Source organism: Schistocerca cancellata, chromosome 10 (genome assembly GCF_023864275.1).
Source record: "Schistocerca cancellata isolate TAMUIC-IGC-003103 chromosome 10, iqSchCanc2.1, whole genome shotgun sequence".
Lineage (NCBI taxonomy): Eukaryota > Metazoa > Arthropoda > Insecta > Orthoptera > Acrididae > Schistocerca > Schistocerca cancellata.
This window is the reverse complement of record NC_064635.1, coordinates 14,306,062-14,329,013: the sequence shown is the minus strand read 5'-3', so window position 1 is coordinate 14,329,013 and position 22,952 is coordinate 14,306,062.

The following is a 22,952-nucleotide window of genomic DNA, read 5'->3' as shown; positions in this document are numbered from 1 at the left end:
ATTGTGGAATAAATGTGCTAACCGATCTTGGATCAAATGAAATGATCGATTCCCAAGTTGAAGACTCAGAACCTAGAAATCCACTACGCAAAAAAAATGTCCAAATGTGTATGAGTTGTTGGAAGGGGCCAGACTGCAAACGTCATCAGTCCCTAGGCTTACACACTACTTGAACTAACTTAAACTAACCTATGCTAAGAACAACACACACACACACACACACACACACACACACACACACACACACACACACACCCATGCCCGAGGGAGGGAGGACTCGAACCTACAGCACGTAACCATTACGGCACCTCACCTCAACCTCTCGATGCCAGCAATGTTCTACTGTGTTTCTGTAAAATAGTTAACATATTTCTGTGACAACACTCAGATTTGATTTCATTAATGTAGAGGTACTTTGATACATTGATATGTTTATATTGCAATGATATTATTCTTATGGGTATTCTTTCTTTTGTCACTATGATCTTTGACGTACTTGTAACTGATTTTTGGGCGCATAAGCGGTTATTAGAGAGTCAAGTCTTGGTCGTCATGTTGAAAAGACGCAAACTGTAGTCAGTTTATGAAATGTGAACTTTAACTGTGAGGAAGATATTTTCAAGTATGTTTTATATTGTGAAGTGATATTGCAACAGAAGTAATAAAAAAGAAGTGTAACTTAAATTCGGAGTGCTGATCGTTTTCTTTACATCACCATTGTGCTAACTTGCAAAAGTTTAGTCTTCAAGAATAGTTTATGAAACACATCTACAAAACTTTTGAATATCGCAGAATAACACCTAGGCCTCTTTGCATCCGAGCTTGGAGTCATCACCACCTAGATTTTCGACGATTGGGCCATGAGTTCACAACGAGACCAGCGTGGGAAACACGAAAAGATGAGCGCCTGGTTTATCCATTATTTCAAGAAATGACTTTATTAACTGTGCTCTAATGACACCTGCCACATAATATAACTTTGTTGTTGCCCGAAAATGCAATATTTAGCAGCGTGAGCAACACTACAATCATAATTAATTTTTGACCTTTCTTGTGGTAGGGTTGTTAGAAGCTATACGGAAATGTGAGAATGTAAACATCCACTGAAGAGCCAAACAAACTGGTACACCTGCCTAATATCGTTTAGGGCCACGGCGACTACGCAGAACTGCCGCAACACGACGTAGCATGGACTCGACTAATGTCTGAAGTAGTGCTGGAGGGAACTGACACCACGAATCCTACAGGGCTGCCGACAAATCCGTAAGAGAGCGAAGGGTTGGAGATCTCTTGTGATCAGCACGTTTCAAGGCAGTCCAGAGAAGCTCCTTAATGTTCATATCTGGGGAGTTTGGTCCTTAAACTCAGAAGAGTGTTTCTGGAGCTACTCTGTAGCAATTCTGGACGACCTGCTGATATCTCCTTAGTCCATACGCGTACACGCCCATCCCCTTGACACAATTTCAAACGAGACAGTGCCGGCCGCTGTGGCCGATTGGTTGTAGGGGCGACCGCTACAGTCGCAGTTTCGAATCCTGCCTCGGGCATGGGTGTGTGTGATGTCCTTAGGTTAGTTCGGTTTAAGTAGTTCTAAGTTCTAGGCTACTGATGACCTCAGATGTCGAGTCCCATAGGGCTCAGAGCCATTCGAACCATTTGAAACGAGACAGGCAATATGTTTCCACTCGTTAACAGTCCAATGTCGGTGTTGATGCCCCCAGACGAGGCGTAAAGCTTTGCGTCGTGCAGTCATCAAAGGTACACGAGTGGGCCGAAAGCCATCGGACGTTTCAACCCTTCTCTAAGGCCGTTGTGGGACTGCATCACCATTTGCCTGTGTGGCTTTGAAAAAGAGATCATTTAATTCTGTTGCACAGTGTAGTTGACTTGGAATGCTTTGAAAGTATCTGTCTCCTTTTTGCCTCACGAATGAGACAGCCTCAGAGTTTATTAGTTTTTTCGTAAGACGTAAATACCAAAAATACTGTATATCCCAGAGAACTTGAAGCAACTTTTTCAAATTTGATGTACTGCACAAAAAATCATTGTATTTAGCTTATTTTGTACATGTACGTGTGTCTGCTTTGTATATGTGTACCTACTTACAGAGCGACAATTATTCAACTAGATGAAAAAACATGCATTATTTACGAACTACGGTGAGCACACTCTTTATTAAACATGTAAACGTCACTACAGATATTCGGATGTAGGTTATGACATGTTCGACATGCCTGCCATCATTAGCGATGATGTATCGAGTAGTGAAATCTGCGTGATACTCTAAAGTGTCGGAATATCGACGCTGTCGATCGCCTCCTGAATGGCTGTTATCAGCTCAGTAGTGATTTTCGGGTTATTTCTGTACACCTTGTCTTTAATACAGCCCCACAAAAAGGAGTCGCATGTATTGAGATCCGGAGAATATGGCGGCCAATCGAGGCCCCTGCCAGTGGCCTCTGGGTACCCCAGAGCCAGAAGGCGGTCCCCAAACTACTCCTCCAGACATCACTCTCCTGCTTCGATGGGGTCTAGCTCCGTCTTGCATGAACCACACCTTGTCGCAGTCAGGGTCACTTTGGATAATGGGGATGAAATCATCTTCCAAAACCTTCAGGTACCGTTCGGCAGTAACCGTGCCGTCAAGGAACATCGCACCGATTGTTCCGTGACTGGACACTGCACACCACACAGTCACCCGCTGAGGGTGAAGAGAATTCTCGATCGCGAAATGCGGATTCTCTGTCCCCAAATGCGCCAATTCTGCTTATTGACACCCCATTCAAATGAACGTGGGCTTCGTTGCTAAACCAAACCATACTGCACATAATAATTCCCATCATGCCCCGCGGCGAACCGTGAAGTTTGAACGTCCTAACGCAGACAGCTCAGAAACTATGACGATTTTATTTCATGTTGTTGTTGTTGTTGCGATCTTCAGTCCAGAGACTGGTTTGATGCAGCTCTCCATGCTACTCTATCCTGTGCAAGCTGCTTCATCTCCCAGTACCTACTGCAGCCTACATCCTTCTGAATCTACTTAGTGTATTCATCTCTTGGTCTCCCTCTACGATTCTTACCCTTCACGCTTCCCTCCAATACTAAATTTGTGATCCCATGATGCCTCAGAACGTGTCCTACCAACCGATCCCTTTTTCTACTCAAGTTGTGCCACAAATTCCTCTTCTCCCCAATTCTATTCAGTACCTCCTCATTAGTTACGTGATTTACCCATCTACTCTTCAGCACCCTTCTGTAGCACCACATTTCGAAAGCTTCTATTCTGTTCTTGCCTAAACTATTTATTGTCCATATTTCACATCCGTACATGGCTACACACCATACAAACACATATAGAAAAAACTTCCTGACACTTAAATATATACTCCAAGTTAACAAATTTGTCTTCTTCAGGAACGCGTTTCTTGCCATCGCCAGTCTACATTTGATATCCTCTCTACTTCAACCATCATCAGTTATTTTGCTCCTCAAATAGCAAAACTCATCTACCTTAAATGTCTCAGTTCCCATCCTAATTCCCTCAGCATGACCTGATTTAATTAGACTACATTCCAGTATCCTCGTTTTGCTTTTATTAATGTTCATCTTATATCCTCCATTCAAGACACTGTCCATTCCGTTCAACTGCCCTTCCAGGCCCTTTGCTGTCTCTGACAGAATTACACTGTCATCGGCAAACTTCAGAGCTTTAATTTTTTCTCCTCGAATTTTAATTACTACTCCAAATTTTTCTTTTGTTTCCTTTACTGCTTGCTCATTATACAGATTAAAAAATATCTAGGATAGGCTACAACCCTGTCTCACTCCTTTCCCAACCACTGCTTCCCTTTCATGTCCCTCGACTCTTACAACTGTAATATGGGATCTGCACAAACTGTAAATAGCCTTTCGCTCCGTGTATTTCACACCTGCCACCTACAGAATTTGAAAGAGAGTATTCCAGTCAACATTGTCAAAGGTTTTCTCTAAGTCTACAAATGCTAGAAACGTAGGTTTGCCTTTCATTGAACTATTTTCTAAGATAAGTCGTAGGGTCAGTATTGCTTCACGTGTTCCAACATTTCTTCGGAATCCGAACTGATCTTCCCCAAGGTCGGCTTCTACCAACTTTTACATTGGTCTGTAAGGAATTCGTGTCAGTATTTTGTAGCCATGATTTATTAAGCTAATAGTTCGATAATTTTCGCACCTGTCAACACATGATTTCTTTGGGATTGGAACTGTTATATTCTTCTTGAAGTCTGAGGGTATTTCGCCTGCCTTATACATCTTGCTCACCAGATGGTAGAGTTATGTCAGGACTGGGTCTCCCAAGGCCGTCAGTAGTTCTAATGGAATGTTGTCTACTCCCGTGGCCTTGTTTCGACTCAGGTCTTTCAGTGCTCTGTCAAACTCTTCACGCAGTATCATATCCCCCATTTCATCTTCATCTACATCCTCTTCGGTTTCCATAATATTGCCCTTAAGTATATTGCCCTTGTGTAGACCCTCTGTATACTCCTTCCACCTTTCTGCTTTCCCTTATTTGCTTAGAACTGGGTTCCCATTTGAGCTCCTGATATTCATACAAGTGGTTCTCTTTTCTCCAAAGGTCTCTTTAATTTTCCTGTAGGCAGTATCTATCTTACCCCTAGTGAGATAAGCCTCTACATCCTTACATTAGTTCTCTAGCCATCCCTGCTTAGCCATTTTGCACTTCCTGTCGATCTCATTTTTGAGACTTTTCTATTCCATTTTGCCTGCTTCATTTACTGCATTTTTGTATTTTTTTCCTTTCATCAATTAAATTCAATATCTCTTCTGTTACCCAAGGATTTCTACTAGCCCTGGTCTTTTTACCTACTTGATCCTCTGTTGCCTTCACCACTTCATCCCTCAAAGCTACCCATTCTTCTTCTACTGTATTTCTTTTTCCTCTTCCTGTCAATCTTTCGCTAATGCTCTCTCTGAAACCCTCTACAACCTTTGGTTCTTTCAGGTTTTCCATGTCCCATCTCCTTGAATTCCCAACTTTTTGCAGTTTCTCCAGTTGTAATCTACAGTTCATAACCAATAGAGTGTGGTCAGAGTCCACATCTGCCCCTGGAAATGTCTTACAATTTAAAACCTGGTTCCTAAATCTCTGTCTCACCATTATATAATCTATCTGAAGCCTTCCATTCTCTCCAGGCCTCTTCCACGCATACAACCTTCTTTCGTGATTCTTTGCTCTGACCAAAATTCTACCAGGCGGCTTCCTCTTTCATTCCTTACCCCCCACTCCATATTCACCTACTACTTTTCCATCTCTACCTTTTCCTACTATCGAATTCCAGTCCCCCATGACTTTCGCATTTTCGTCTCCCTTCACTATCTGAATAATTTCTTTTATTTCGTCATACATTTCTTCACTCTCCTCGTCATCGGCGGAACTAATTGGCGTATAGACTTGTACTACTGTGGTAGGCGTGTGATTCGTGTCTATCTTGGCTACAGTAATGCGTTCACTATGCTGTTTGTACTAGCTGATCCGCGCTCCTATTTTTTTTATACATTATTAGACCTACTGCTGCAGTATCCCTATTTGATTTTTTATTTATAACCCTGTATTCACTTGAGCAGAAGTCTTGTTCCTCCTGCCACCGAGCTTCACTAATTCCGCTATATCTAACTTCAGCCTATCCATTTCCCTTTTTAACCCGGCGGAGGTCGCGCTTCTCGTGGTAACGGGAACGGTCACACCGCTCCTCACAGACCCGAGAGTCATTTTAGACGTGTTTTTAGTTCTCCTAAGTCATGTCATATGTTTACCATCGTTATAGAATACAATAAAACGAAACTCAATACAATAATATGTATAAAACATGTATTTACAAATTATATTTATAAAGAAAAGTTGTAGGAAATATATGCTAATAAACAATGTTTATAAATGAGAAACAAATGCCGGCAAGGGTGGCCGAGCGGTTCTAGGTGCTACAGTCTGGAACCGCGCGACCGCTACGGTCGCAGGTTCGAATCCTGCCTCTGGCATGGGTGTGTGTGATGTCCATAGGTTAGTTAGATTTAAGTAGTTCTAAGTTCTAGGGGACTGATGACCTGAGAAGTTAAGTACCATAGTGCTCAGAGCCGTTTGAACCATTTGAGAAACAAATTTTAATAATATGCTTTACGTTTGAACAATATTTACTTGTTATTTACTTCTAAATAGTAATTATAACAATATTTACTAACGAAGATGGAATGGTCCTTTATGCAAATGTATTTTTGGCATTTCATGCATTGGTAGTTCGTTTTCCTATCAATATTACTCGAACAATCGTAACAAAAATTACACAAAGCGAAATGTAGTGTAAGGAGCGCTGTGCGAGAGGCGTTCAACGAATTGGAAATTAATATTCTATGTACTGACTTGGCAGAAAATCCTAAGAAATTTTGGTCCTATGTCAAAACGGTAGGTGGATCAAAACAAAATGTCCAGACACTCTGTGACCAAAATGGTACAGAAGGTGACAAACTAAAGACCAAAATACTAAATATCTGTTTCCAAAGCTGTTTCACAGAGGATGACTGCACTGTAGTTCCTTCTCTAGATTGTCGCACAGATGATAAAATGGTAGATATCGAAATAGATGACAGAGGGATAGAAAAATAATTAAAATCGCTCAAAATGGGGAAGGCCGCTGGATCTGATGGTATACCAGTTCGATTTTACACAGAGTACGCGAAGGAATTTGCCCCCCTTCTTGCAGCGGTATACCGTAGGTCTCTAGAAGAGCGTAGCGTTCCAGAAGATTGGAAAAGGGCACAGGTCATCCCCGTTTTCAAGAAGGGACGTCGAACAGATGTGCAGAACTATAGAACTACATTTCTAACGTCGATCAGTTGTAGAATTTTGGAACACGTATTATGTTCGAGTATAATGACTTTTCTGGAGACTAGAAATCTACTCTGTAGGAATAGGCATGGATTTCGAAAAAGACGATCGTGTGAAACCCAGCTCGCGCTATTCGTCCACGAGACTCAGAGGGCCATAGACGCGGGTTACCAGGTAGATGCCGTGTTTCTTGACTTCTGCAGTTCCCCACCGTCTTTTAACGAACAAAGTAAGAGCATATGGACTATCAGACCAACTGTGTGATTTGATTGAAGACTTCCTAGATAACAGAGCGCAGCATGTGATTCTCAATGGAGAGAAGTCTTCCGAAGTAAGAGTGATTTCAGGTGTGCTGTAGGGGAGTGTCGTAGGACCGTTGCTATTCACAATATATACAAATGACCTTGTGGATAACATCGGAAGTTCACTGAGGCATTTTGCGGATGATTCTATGGTGTATCGAGAGGCTGTAACAATGGAGAATTGTACTGAAATGCAGGAGGATCTGCAACGAATTGACGCATGGTGCAGGGAATGGCAAATTCAATCTCAATGTAGACAAGTCTAATGTGCTGAGAATACATAGAAAGAAAGATCCTTTATCATTTAGCTACAATATAGCAGGTCAGCAACTGGAAGCAATTAATTCCATAAATTATCCGGGAGTAGGCATTAGGAGTGATTTAAAATGGAATGACCATATAAAATTAATCGTCGGTGAAGCGCATGCTAGACTGAGATTCATTGGAAGAATCCTAAGGAAATGCAGTCCGAAAACAAAGGAAGTAGGTTACAGTGCACTTATTCGCCCACTGCTTGAATACTGCTCAGCATTGTGGGATCCGTACCAGATAAGGTTGATAGAAGAGATAGAGAAGATCCAACAGAGAGCAGCGCGCTTCGTTACAGGATCATTTAGTAATAGCGAAAGCGTTAAGGAGATGATAGACAAACTCCAGTGGAAGACTCTGCAGGAGAGACGCTCCGTAGCTCGTTACGGGCTTTTGTTAAAGTGTCGAGAACATACCTTCACCGAGGAGTCAAGCAGTATATTGCTCCCTCCTATGTATATATCGCGAAGAAACCATGGGGATAAAATCAGAGAGATTAGAGCCCACACAGAAGCATACTGAAAATCCTTCTTTCCACGAACAATGCGAGACTGGAATAGAAGGGAGAACCGATAGAGGTGCTCAAGGTATGGATGTAGATCTTTTCCTTCCTTGGTTCGGTGTCTTAGAACTGGTTCCACTCGATGGTTGTGGATAAAATATTGTAAGCAAGTTGTCAATCGATGATCTCAGTTGCCTGGGAAGATTTTGCATTTATTTCCTCCGTTTCACCTGCTCAGCAACAAGACCAAAAACAAGTTCTTTCTTTTTTTTTCGGAGGAGTGTCTTTTTCGAACTGTACACTGCCATTGCATTAATTCCAGTAACATTCAGCAATGAAGAGAAAACGGCCATTGGTCAGCGTCGGGTATTTCTGGCCACATTCACAGAACTGCATATCCTATCCACTGTGTCAACCCCAGATTTGGTGGCATTGTAAAAAGAAATTAGTTCCGGCCTTTTGGCGACTGTTTCACTTTCAGCCACAGCGTCATGATGCGTAGTAGATAAGAGCATAACAATTTTTTTGTTTTTTGGTTTGATATGCAATAAGAGTTTTTGTCATCAAACAAGAATTGGGCGCAATACAAATTTTGTTTATTTGCAATTCCAGGTGGTAATTCTCTTTAATTTTTTCTTACCGTCCCGACCATTGTCAACCTTTTATTCAAAAATTCTTCGGCCAGTGAAAAGCTACTGAACCAGTTGTCCATAGTAACGTTTCTGCCGGTTCTGTGTACAGGCTTCGTCAGACGAATCACCACTTCGTATGGAGACATGCCAGTCGGGAAGGCTCGAGGCGGCTGTTTTCCAGGATAAATTTCCAAACTGAGGGTATAAAAGGTCCGTGCGTCGGTAAGAGCAAACATCTTTACACCGTACCTGGCGGGTTTCGAAGGTATATATTGCTTGAAAGGGCATCTTCCTCTGAAAGCCTCAAGCTTTTCGTCAATTGTAGCATACTCCCCAATAGTATAGCACTTTTGGAAATTGCCAGCTATTTGTTCAAAAAGTTCACTAACTGGAGCTAGTTTACCACATATTTGTCTCTCTTTACGAGTTCGTTTGTCATCGAATCGTAAATTTTGTAATGAAAATCTAAACCTCAGCATGCTCATCACTGCTCTGGGAAATTCCTCACCGGTTGTATCATTAGCCCATGTTTCCTCGAGGTTTGTACGATTCAGTTTTTTCAAACCAAGCATATACACTACTGGCCATTGAAATTGCTACACCACGAAGATGATGTGCTACAGACGCGAAATTTAACCGACAGGAAGAAGATGCTGTGATATGCAAATGCATAGCTTTTCAGAGCATTCACACAAGGCTGGCTCCGGTGGCGACACCTACAACGTGCTGACATGAGGAAAGTTTCCAACCGATTTCTCACACACAAACAGCAGTTGACCGGCGTTGCCTGGTGAAACGTTGTTGTGATGCCTCGCGTAAGAAGGAGGAATGCGTACCATCACGTTTCCGACTTTGATAAAGGTCGGATTGTAGCCTATCGCGATTGCGGTTTATCGTATCGCGACATTGCTGCTCGCGTTGGTCTAGATCCAATGACTGTTAGCAGAATATGGAATCGGTGGGTTCAGGAGGTTAATACGGAATGGATCACAGCGGCTTCCTATCACTAGCAGTCGAGATGACAGGCATCTTATGCGCAAGGCTGTAACGGAACGTGCAGCCATGTCTCGAGCCCTGAGTCAACAGACGGGGACGTTTGCAAGTCAACAACCATCTGCACGAACAGTTCGACGACGTTTGCAGCAGCATGGACTATCAACTCGGACATCGTGGCTGCGGTTACCCATGACGCTGCTTCACAGACAGGAGCGTCTGCGATGGTGTACTCAACAACGAACCTGGATGCACGAATAGAAAAACTTCATTTTTTCGGATGAATCCAGGTTCTTTTTACAGCATCATGATGGCCGCATACGTGTTTGGCGACATCGCGGTGAACGCACATTGTTAGCGTGTATTCGTCATCGCCATACTGGCGTATCACCCGGCGTGATGGTATGGGGTGCCATTGGTTACACGTCTCGGTCACCTTTTGTTCGCATTGACGGCACTTTGAACAGTGGACGTTACATTTCAGACGTGTTACGACCCATGGCTGTACCCTTCATTCGATCCCTGCGAAACTGTACATTTCAGCAGGATAATGCACGACCGCATGTTGCAGGTCCTGTACGGGCCTTTATGGATGCAGAAAAAGTTCGACTGCTGCCCTGGCCAGCACATTCTTCAGATTTATCACCAATTGAAAACGTCTGTTCAATGGTGGCCGAGCAACTGGCCCGTCACAATACGCCAGTCACTACTCTTGATGAACTGTGGTATCGTGTTGAAGCTGCATGGGCAGCTGTACCTGTACACGCCATCCAAGCTCAATGCCCAGGCTTATCAAGGCCATTATTACGGCCAAAGGTGGTTGTTCTGGGTACTGATTTCTCAGGATGTATGCACCCAAATTGCGTGAAAATGTAATCACATGTCAGTTCTAGTATAATATATTTTCCAATGAATAGCCATTTATTATCATCTGCATTTCGTCTTGGTGTAGCAATTTTAATGGCCAGTAGTGTATATTACGCTCACAAATGCCCCCAATTATCCAGAGAAATTGTCTTTTTTTGTGCTAATTTCGAAGTTCGTGCACTGAACTATAATATTTATTATGTCGGCCTCAAAGAAAAGTTCCCAACAGGCTGAAGGGGTCGTAGTATGTTGTGCTTGTGTTTTCACACCAGGTAAATTTGTAAATAATGTTCTTTTCCAGGGTTCCGCTATTTCCAGGCGGACTTTTCTCGGTCCATATACTTTCACCATCACGAGCAAGAAGAATGTCGCCGACGTCATCCTCGTCCGAGGAATTATTTTGTTCCGTGTCAGATGTTTACGCCCTCGATTCTAAGTAGTCGTCGCTCGCCACGCCTTCCGAATCCTCATCTTCAAATTAATTCTCACCCTCGGAGTTAGGGGTGTTGCGTGAGCCCAGCTCAGGAAGATCATCGTGGAGCATCGTGTGAATTCGTCGTACAGTATCGTCGTCCTCAGGCGGCAACATAAATCTTTCTCCCTCCATTCTTTCTCCCTCCATACCTGAAAAGGCAAAAGAAAAATATGTTGACGTCTCCATGCACAAACAAAAGTGTTGTGAGAAAATTAACATGAAAAAACTCGAGTGGATCTGACAGACCCCTGAGCGTCAAGGGCCTATTTAGGAATCCTCCTGTGCAATAAAAACATTACATAATGTCAGTAATCGATATGATAAAAATATTATACTCAGAAGGAAAATAAATAAAACTTACTGTGACAAGGAAGGTCAGGGGGACCCCCAGATGGAAACTCAACAAAGATAAGTACAGTTGGACAGCAGGGTGAGAACTGCAGTCGTGCTGGAGTATCCGCTTGCACAGGCCGCGTGGAGGGAGAGGCCCACCGACGTTCAAAATGGTTCAAATGAATCTAAACACTATGAGACTTAACATCTTAGGTCATCAGTCCCCTAGAACTTAGAACTACTTAAACCTAACTAACCTAAGGACATCACACACATCCATGCCCGAGGCAGGATTCGAACCTGCGACCTTAGTAGCTGCGCGGCTCCAGACTGAAGCGCCTAGAACCGCTCGGCCACAGGATCCGGACCACCGGACGCCATGTCACAACCTCCACACCGGCTATTTCCTGTAGAGTACGTCTGGAATTGTCGGGTCTGTCAGATCCATGCGACCGCCGCGGGGTTAAATTTCCTTACCTACCTTCCCGATTAAGTGGACCAAACCCTCCCTATCTAACCCTTGTTAATTTAGGCAAGTATCTGACCCATTTCTGAAAAAAAAACTGTTTGATGCAGGACCTTAATATTTTTACTGCATGTTACATGATGCTAATAGAGTCAACTGTACTAAAATCTACTTTATCCATTTTATTGTTTTTAAGAAATATTTTTTTAAATTTATTAACAAAAAAGATTAAGTTTTTTCTGCAGAAAATATTTTTTGTGAACTTCCTAATGGGGGAATATTAATGAATGTAGTACCAGAGGTGGCTTTTTATGTTATGCAGAGTCTCTGAAAATTTCATTCATTTATCTATGATGGTTTCTGATATAATGGGGCATATGTACTGAAAATTTTAGTCTGCGGGAAATTGACTTTAAAGAAAAAACTTTTGGAATTTGTTACTTACAGTTAATTAAAACTGTCCTGCTGCATATGATGGCCATTCTTTGGCCTCCAGCAGGGCTTCCAGTTTTTTTTTTAACGTTTCTGGATGTTTGTCTGCTTCGGCTATCCTCGTTTTATCGCTATGTTCCAGCCCAGTGATCATATTTTCATCAGGATTAACTCCCAGTTTTTTCAGTACCCAACACATTCCGATATTACCACAATTGAATGTAATAACAGCATCATGGATTCATAGTTTCATTGTATGCATGCCTACGTATACAGTTTTAGGAAGGCGGTTCCAAATTATGCTGTTGAAACTTTCATTTGGGGTCTGTGTCTGCGCATGCAGACATTTCCTTAGAAGGTCAGGATGAGCCAAGTCTCTGAAGATAGGTTTAATTGCTGTAATAACAGAAGCAGGAAGAAAATGCTGGTGACAATAAGATTCTCCAGTTGCCTGAGCCCTATTGTATTTGCACCACGAATTTTCTCCTGATGGACACAACCCATGACACGGCTTATCTTCAGTAGAGGACTTATGGAAGAATATGGGCCAAACATCTCTCTTCATTGCCTCCAGATTTTCCTTATTTCTCTTAATTGCCTACCCATAGTATACCTGCAAGTTTTCTATTTCAGTTTTAGTTAACCAACTCTGCCCGTCAATAATTTTACATATTCTAATTTTCTTCCTCTCATATCAACAGTTAGTTTTCCCAGCCTTGTCCCCAACGTTTTTGGTCATGGCCTACACATTATTTTGCTAATAATGGCATCTGAATACGGCTTAGAGTTCACCACATTAATGTATGCCTTACTGTCACCGTCGCCCAAATATTGTGTACCGTACGCCTCTTGTTTCTACGGAGTGATGAAGTATTTGTTGTACTCTATGAACTTCCATACCACCACTTGTTCCTCTAAAAGTAGCCACAGAGCTGTGTTCTTTATGTTCATTGACATTACAACATTTGTAATATTTAGACTTTATCTCCATGTCTAACACTTTACTGGTGTCTACACTCGTGGCAGTCACTACTCCATTCAGAGAAGTATGTCCTCTTTTCTGCCAACTTCCATCAAGTGCAACTGCAATATCCGAACATCCATCATTTTCTTCCACTGCTTCCCTAGCAGGCAGTTTCATGCTTTCCTCACTGACTCCACATTCAGCTTTCTCTAATATTGCAGTCAGTTTTTCAAATTTATTTGGTAGTTGATGTAATTTCATCACTGTGAACAAAATGTTCTCCCTGCAGCCATGCCCTTGCCAATGGATCGTAAGGCATACGCTAACCTAGTACTGATTTCATAAGGGCCACTTGCATCTGGTTTTGAAGAACTCATGAATGAAATCACAGTTGAGCATTTAGTGCAAATCAAATCCAAAGCAATTGCTAGGCCTTTTCTCCCACTGGCACTCTCACAAATTTTCACACTCTGCGACTCACCACGCTGTCTACATTGTACAAACTTAGAAATGACATCTGATAATATTCTCAAATTTATAAGAATGTTACTTCACCCTTGTCACTTACAGTAAATTCGTTGTAAATGGTGAAAGCTTCTTTGATGATGCACTTGTTGAATAATTACAATTAGAAACATCGTTGCTGGTGACATAACCTCTTGTACAGAAAGCTTTCTACACTTGTTTCCTCTAAATCGTCGTTTCTTGAAAATGCCTTTACGTTTCGTCATCTTCAATAAACACAACAAAACACACGTGAACAAGCACTGCAAACGTAAGTATAACAACTACTCGCAATCACACTTGAACAAAACTAACTGCGTGTTTGAAGCGTGTTGTTTACAAACAGCAGAAACAAAAGAATACCGACCGTTGCATTCGAAGGATAGCCAACACACTCGTAAGTAAAAAAAAAATCTCTAATCTGCAATGTAGGGGATATAAAGATCTAAACTGTTGTTGTTGTTGTTGTGGTCTTCAGTCCTGAGACTGGTTTGATGCAGCTCTCCATGCTACCCTATCCTGTGCAAGTTTCTTCATCTCCCAGTACCTACTGCAACCTACATCCTTCTGAACCTGCTTAATGTATTCATCTCTTGGTCTCCCTCTACGATTTTTACCCTCCACGATGCCCTCCAATGCTAAATTTGTGATGCCTCAGAACATGTCCTACCAACCGGTCCCTTCTTCTCGTCAAGTTGTGCCACAAACTCCTCTTCTCCCCAATTCTATTCAATACCTCCTCATTAGTTATGTGATCTACCCATCTCATCTTCAGCATTCTTCTGTAGCACCACATTTCGAAAGCTTCTATTCTCTTCCTGTCAAAACTATTTATCGTCCATGTTTCACTTCCATACATGGCTACACTCCATACAAATACTTTCAGAAACGACTTCCTGACACTTAAATCTATACTCGAAGTTAACAAATTTCTCTTCTTCAGAAACGCTTTCCTTGCCATTGCCAGTCTACATTTTATATCTTCTCTACTTCGACCATCATCAGTTATTTTGCTCCCCAAATAGCAAAACTCCTTTACTACTTTAAGTGTCTCATTTCCTAATCTAATTCCCTCAGCATCACCCGACTTAATTCGACTGCATTCCATTATCCTCGTTTTGCTTTTGTTGATGTTTACAAATCTTTAACATATTGCAGCGTGTCAGCAACTGTGAAATGTACAGCAAATAAACAATTTTTTTTCTTTTTTTTCAGCCTTCAGTTGCAAGGTAATTTTACTCGTTTACCTAGGTTTCGATTCCAGTAATGGAATCTTCTTCAGAACAAAAAATGAAATTATTTTGTGAGCCAAACACTGGCCATTTTTAATCTGTGACATGGCCAGTGTTTGGCTCACAAAATAATTTCATTTTTTGTTCTGAAGAAGATTCCATTACTGGAATCGAAACCTAGGTAAACGAGTAAAATTACCTTGCAACTGAAGGCTGAAAAAAAAGATTGTTTATTTGTTGATGTTCATCTTATATCCTCCTTTCAAGACACTGTCCATTCTGTTCAACTGCTCTTCCAAGTCCTTTGCTGTCTCTGATAGAATTACAATGTCATCGGCGAACCTCAAAGTTTTTATTTCTTCTCCATGGATTTTAATACCTACTCCAAATTTTTCTTTTGTTTCCTTTACTGCTTGCTCAATATACAGATTGAATAACATCGGGGAAAGGCTACAACCCTGTCTCACTCCCTTCCCAACCACTGCTTCCTTTTCATGTCCCTCGACTCTTATAACTGCCATCTGGTTTCTGTACAAATTGTAAATAGCCTTTCGCTCCCTGTATTTTAACCCTGCCACCTTCAGAATTTGAAAGAGAGTATTTCAGTCAACATTGTCAAAAGCTTTCTCTAAGTCTACAAATCTTTCTTCTAAGATAAGTCGTAGGGTCAGTATTACCTCACGTGTTCCAACATTTCTACGGAATCCAAACTGATCTTACCGAGGTCAACTAGTACCAGTTTTTCCATTCGTCTGTAAAGAATTCGTGTTAGTATTTTGCAGCTGTGACTTATTAAACTGATAGTTCGGTAATTTTCACATATGTCAACATCTGCTTTCTTTGGTATTGGAATTACTATATTCTTCTTGAAGTCAGAGGGAATTTCGCCTGTCTCATATATCTTGCTCACCAGATGGTAGAGTTTTTTTAGGTCTATCTCTCCCAAGGCTGTCAGTAGTTCTACTGGAATGTTGTTTACTCCTGGGGCCTAGTTTCGACTTAGGTCTTTCAGTGCTCTGTCAGACTCTTCACGCAGTATCACATCTCCTATTTCATCTTCATCTACCTCCTCTTCCATTTCCATAATATTGTCCTCAAGAACATCGCCCTTGTATAGACCAATATTAGTATAGGAATTATTATATTGTTCTTGAAGAGTGAGAGTACTTCGCTTGTCTCGCACATCGTGACAACTAACGGTCAATGCTGCACAACGTAGGGCGTCTGCTAAGACTTGTGATCACACAGTTCTAACATTCTGCGTGATGTCTGTTTGTTCTATATCGTGTCTCCCTACCACTTTCGCGCAACGACGCTCAGAGCGTGTTTTTTAGGGAATTGACTAGTTTGAACCTGGGACCTGTTGCTGGTAAGGAGACGTCAGACCACACATGACATGTAGAGTTCAGAAGAGTTCAGCGAGACTAGCAATGATATAACCAAATACTTAATGATTTCAGCGTCAGCTCCACTGCACTCCCTGTAAAAGAATCTTAATACTAACTAAATTTAGTGGAAGGGGTTCAAGGCTTTCCTATTTTTAGTTAGCTTGTAAAATAACGTCGAAAAAGCAGTTAAGTTTGCCATTGGAAATTTTATTCTACTCACAAAACATTGTTTATAAATTGCAGTATTGATAAAAGGAAATGTTTTAATATAGGATGGTAAAAACCAACTGCATTCAACAAAAATGTGAACGAATATTCCCTGAATGGGTTTCGAAGTTCTACAATGGATCGAAGGATGACCTATGCCATATCACATCTATAATCTAGGTTTAAATTAAGTTTCACAAAACAGAAAACTATCAAAATGGTCCAAGTGACCCTCAATTACCTTCAATTACTTATCTAACTTGTCGTAAATTACAGTGGCTGATGTGGCTTCTCAATAACTATATAACAGAAAAATCATCGTGTTTCAGATTTTTACTTCAATGGCAAATGTGAACACCATGAGCTCTAATTGACGATCGACACTAGTATTACGCAAAAAGGGGGTGTAACAGATGAGACTTCTGCAGTTCTGAGTGAAGCTTTATGCGCTGTTATGCAGCATCGCGTGCGTTCATTACCTTGTCGGTGTTCGTCAGGGGGCGGCGGTCAGCACAGCTCCGCTCACCTCGCCGTCTCGGAAGCAACTCCCCTCCTAACTTCTCCTTACTACAATTTACCGAAGTTGGTTTAAAAAAACTATCTGGCTGTGTTTTCATCTGACCAATCAGGGTCTCAGTGTTAACCTTAAGCTCTGCCTACAAAAATTCTGTCTATCCAATGAGAAACGTTGTACCTTTCGTGGTGGGGCAATGTTTTTAGAGTTTGCAACGTAGCAGAGACACGAAAAAGTCTCACGCTAAAACTTGCAACTGGTGTTGTCCTTTTATTGTTATCGTAAGATCTATATTGTTCTTCTGGAGGGCTCTAGCTTTTAACATGGGCTGCGGGGTGGTCCTAACGGTTAGCTGGCGACGTGGGTGTGCGTCCCTCATCGTAGGGCCTTCTAACTTAACACGACTCTGCTCTCGGCTTCTGTTCTCGTTTCTCCCCTCGGAACTGCGTCTGTCTCACGGTGGGAAGGTATGCCATGCATTTAGGCATTTTTGTGTTAGTCTGTGGTATTCCATTTGCTCAATCGTTACTCGTATTACTTTGGTTAATTTAATGTCACGATTTATTCGGAGCTATGTGACATACTACTGGATTTGCTTGTCATGTCAGGGTTTTCATGGAAGGTGTCGGATTTGCCTGACACCTTACACAGTGTATGGGAGACCATTTGCCCAGTGAAACACACTGAAAGAGGCGGCCCGCACAGAGCAGCTGTGTTTTCGCTCGTAACTGCGGCGACAGCGGTCCCCCGGAGCTCCTCTCGGTTGGAAGACGGACGATTCTCCCCCTCCCCCTCCCCCTCCCCGCCTGCCCCCACCCCCCTCCCCGACCAGAATTGAGTTCTCAGAGGGCAGGCCGGGGCGAGGGTACGGCTTCGCTGGCTGTCCTCGCGTGCTGCGGCCCGCGAGACCCCGGGGGATAATCCAGACTTTACGGCCCCTAAATAATACATCAGCCGCGTAACCCAGCCTGGCGCAGAACGACCCAGCGAGAGCATGCCGGGGCGCGGCGAGTCACCCGCTGGCTCACCAGACCAAACAGGCTGCCGGGACACGGCTGCTGCGTCCCTCCTGCGGCCAGTAAGCTCACCACACAAAGTAACACTCACGCCTCTAATGAGCAGACTGTCTGCTCCAGAGCTGTGCTCGTCTTGCGCCCCGACAAGTGTCGGTGCTGCCCGCGGGTCTCAACCGTATTTATAGCAGTACCAGCAGCTGTGTTCGTTCGTGTACCAGTGAAATGAAATGTGCCTATGGATTTATTGGCCAGAAGACGCCGATCGGGATGTACGAACACTTGCTGCAAGTCTTTTTACACTGAAGAGCCAAAGAAACTGCTACACCTGCCTATTATCGCTCGCAGAAGAGCCGCAACACCAAGTGGCATAGACTCGACTACTGTCTGAAGTGGTGCTGGAGGGAACTGACGCCACGAATCCTGCAGGGCTGTCCATAAATCCGTAACAGTACGACGGGGCGCAGATCTCGTCTGAACAGTACCTTGGAAGGCATCCCAGGTACGCTCAATAATTTTCATGTCTCGTGAGTCTGATGGGCAGCAGAAGTGTTTAAAGTCAGAAGAATGTAGCTGTAGCCACCCTGTAGCGATTCTGGGCGTGTAGGGTGTCGCATTGTCCTGCTAGAATTGCCCAAGTCCGTCGGAATGCACAGTGGACGCGAATGGATGCAGGTGATCAGACAGGATGCTTACGTACTTGTCTCCTGTCAGAGTCGTATCTAGACGTATCAGGGATCCCATATCACTCTAGTGTACCGATCCTCAGTATAGAATAGTAATACTAATGATATAAGTAATAATAATATACTCGTATTTTCGTCTCTAGTGAACCAATCATTAATGTCAATAATCAATAATATACTCGTATTTTCGTCTCTAGTGTACCAATCATTAATATACTTTAATAATAATATTAATAATCGTAGATTATCATCTGTATTGTACCTGAGTATACGTTACTCTCTAAGTGAACATGAATGGATGCAGGTGATCAGACAGGATGATTACGTACTTGTCGGCTGTCAGAGTCGTATCTACACGTATCAGGGGTCCCATATCATTCCAGCTACACATGCCTCACACCATCACAGAGCCTCCACCAGCTTGAACAGTCCACTGCTGACATGCAGGGACCGTGGTTTCATGAGGCTGTCCAGCCACTCGATGCAATTTGAAACGGGACTCTTTAGACCAGGCAATATGTCGGCAGTGTTGCCGACAGTTAAAATGAGCTGCCAACCAGTTTCAAGTGCAAAAACCAGCAGAAAACCGCTAAAAAAACTGCCCATACTCTCATAATCGCTAAAATCTCCTCTAATTTTTTTAAAAGTTACTATGGAAGGAAACAATAAGTATAATTGTAATTAGTTTCCTTTAGTATCAAGTAATAAAATATTCACAATCATTAAATGAACGACCAGTAAATAAATCAGCAAGTCAAGGTCAGGAAAATGCAACAAATTCTATAACAACAGCTAATTATTTAAACGAATTCGTCTTCTTCAGATGAATCTTTTTTGTCTGCATCATCATCATTGTCGGTTTCAGATTGATACGGTTCTTTGGTACCGATTTGTTTTACAACGTTTATTGGAATTCCATATTCGTTGCAGCATTTTCCTTCTAACCTCAAACAACAGCGTATTCTCAATATAGCATTTAAAAAAATTTAACATCATTCTGTTCCTCTGCCTGTTTTTTTATTACATTCATCCTGCTAAATAGTCTTTCAACATCGGCACTAGAATGAAGCAATATAAGGAGAGTAATCGCAAAAGTAGCTAATTCCTCAAATCTGGATTTCCCTTGAGCATGTTTGAAATGCAGTGTCTTATTCCAAAATTTTTTTGTATCTTTGGTCTCGTTCCACTTCAACAAATGAATCTGTCGCCACTGATCATCCACTCTAGCTATAACTTCTACACTTTTATTGAAGTGAGCCATTATATTGATTAGATTTTCTTGGTTGTGATTAAGTGCTTGTTCAACACTTATTCTGGGAATTTTTTTCATCAACGTCAAATTTTCCGTTAACCTCTTTTTTATTTCTTCAATCATACTCACTATAAATATTATGCACTGATTACGCAACATTTCTTCCTCCTCCCATGGTAATCCTTTTTATCTCATTTCAAGCAACTGCTTTTCAAAGCGGAATCCCAGATAACACCTTCGATCGAAGAAATCACGACTATTTTGAGTAAAAATATTAACTTTAGTTGCAGGTAACGTAACTTTGCTGACAAGCATGTCTATCAGATTGATCAACTCATCAGAGGGTTTGGTGTGGTCCGTATCTTTCGATTCGAACGTTTTAATGACTCTGTTTATTTCAATTAAAACTGTATATAAAAACAACTATACGCGTAATTAATCTCGTTCCCATACACAGTCTGCAATAACTCTGCCATGTGACACCTTTCGCACACTTTAGTTACGGAAAAATGTTTTTCTAGCTCTGACCGCTGCATGTATATTCTTGATACGGGGGATTCTATTGATGACCACCTTGTCTGGCACGTTTGAACTATTTCTAACGGTTTCTGTCCATCGTTGATGGTTTTGTGTAGCTCCTTGTAAAGTGATCGTCTGGAAGAGGAGCGACTAAACCAATCATCTGTCTCTTTAATTTAAAACTCCAAATTTCTCGGTAATAATCTTTTGCAGCAGCTGAAACAGTCAGTTTCCACGAATGGCACAAGCAACGTAAGAAATCAGGTGTGTTACTTATTCTTTCAATTTCGTAAATACTCCATTACTTACTCCAACCATGGCAGACGCATTATCTGTACCAATGGCCATTAAATTTTCAAGTCGCAAATCGAATCGTTGAAGTGTCTTCTTATAGCAGAGACAATAGCTTGAGCATTACACTCGTGCATTTCAGCAAGGTCAAGGTAAGTAGATACTATTTTTTGGTATAACTTACTGTTATAAACTATAATGGATCCCAAGTATTTATGTACATCAGTATCAGTAGATTCATCAATTAATAAGGTAAATGGTTGAGCTTCGCAATCTTGTTTTAGAACGTCAGTGAAAGGCGGTGCCGGCCGGGGTGGCCGAGCGGTTCTAGGCGCTACAGTGTGGAACCGCGCGACCGCTGCGGTCGCAGGTTCGAATCCTGCCTCGGGCATGGATCTGTGTGATGTGCTTAGGTTAGTTAGGTCTAAGTAATTCTAAGTTCTAGGGGACTGATGATCTCAGAAGTTAAGTCCCATAGTGCTCAGAGCCATTTGAACCATTTTTTTTTAAATGTGGTGCTAAGACGTTTTTTGTAACAGCTGAACTTTTTCGATTTTTTTTTCACGAATGTGATTAATAACCTCTCCCAAAAGGTCGACTAGACGTATACTAGTACACATGGCTGTAAAAAACGCAAGTCTTGCTTCTTAGTTTTTTTATTCCCAGTGAGCTGCGCTCTGATCTAAAGGCAATTTTTGGCTGCATAGTTACAACCTGCAAAAATTTACTAAGTCAGAGAGTGGTCAAAGATGTAAAACCGATCAATGGATGACTAATCAATTTTTAAAAAAAGGTTGCTTACCTCTTTATTCTGTAGATGCTTCTTTGACATCCCATGAGACTTCAAATCTCCATAGTGACTTCTTAAAACTGTACCACAAAATTTGCCCTTCGCTACCTGGCCCGTAGTACTTTCAGTAACTTGAAGCCGATCTTTTAAATGCGGGTCTTGAAGCCAAGAATCCCGAAACTTTTGCGTATATGCGGTCTTGGCATAGTTATACACGTGTAAAGTCGTAAAATAATAGCATACATTGCGAATCACAACTGTATACTGCTATACTGCAGACCACGAACGACGACAATCGAGTTACTTTCTCTGCGCATCTGACGTGACGCACCCTGCATGAGCCAACAAGTGGTTATTAGAAGCGACAGTGAAATACATGAGCACCCATTGTTTGAAACCGGTTGCTGCACTCTCCGTACCTGAGCAAGCCGCCTTCGCTCGTGAAATGAGGGAATCCCCGCATGTAGTTTATCGGGTGTGATGGTTTGTTTGGTGTCACATTGTAATTCATCAGTGTTGTCTTCGGAGTAACCGAGCGGGGTGGCGCAGTGGTTAGCACACTGGCCTCGCATTCGGGAGGACGACGGTTCAATCCCGCGTCCGGCCATCCTGATTTAGGTTTTCCGTGATTTCCCTAAATCGCTCCAGGCAAATGCCGGGATGGTTCCTCTGAAAGTGCACGGCCGAATTCCTTCCCCGTCCTTCCCTAACCCGATGAGACCGATGACCTCGATGTTTGGTGTCTTCCTCCAAACAACCAACCAACAATCTTCGGAGTAAAATGTAAATGTCGCGTGACTAGGGCCTCCCGACGGGTACACCGTTCGCCGGGTGCAAGTCCTTCGATTTGAGGTCACTTCGGCGACTTGGGGATGAAATGATGATGATTAGGACAACACAACACCCGGTACCTGAGCGGAGAGACTCTCCGACGCAGCCTTGAATCTAACCCGGCCCTTAGGAATGACATTCTATCGCGCTGACCATTCAGCTGTCGGCGGCAGACGTCTTCGCACTAAAAGTTCAGTAATCCTGAAATGAAATAAAGTAGAAATAATATATTTTGAAACCTAGTGGTTGAGAGATCACATTTTCAGTAACTGAAACTGAATTCTACTAAGCCGCTATAAAATCCGTCAGCCACTAGCAGCAATATTTCGCGGCTGAAAGGAGGGTAGAAACCACCAGTTTTAGTGGAAAATCCATTAAGATGACAACACTGAATCTCTGTGTTAACGGGCAAAGGCGGGGTGTAAAGCTTTGTGTCGTGCAGTCATCAAGGGTACACGAATGGGTCTTCTGCTATGAAGCCCCATACCGGTGATGTTTCGTTGAATGGTTCGCACGCTGACACTTGTTGATGGACCAGCATTGAAATCTGCAGCTATTTGTGGAAGGGTTGCA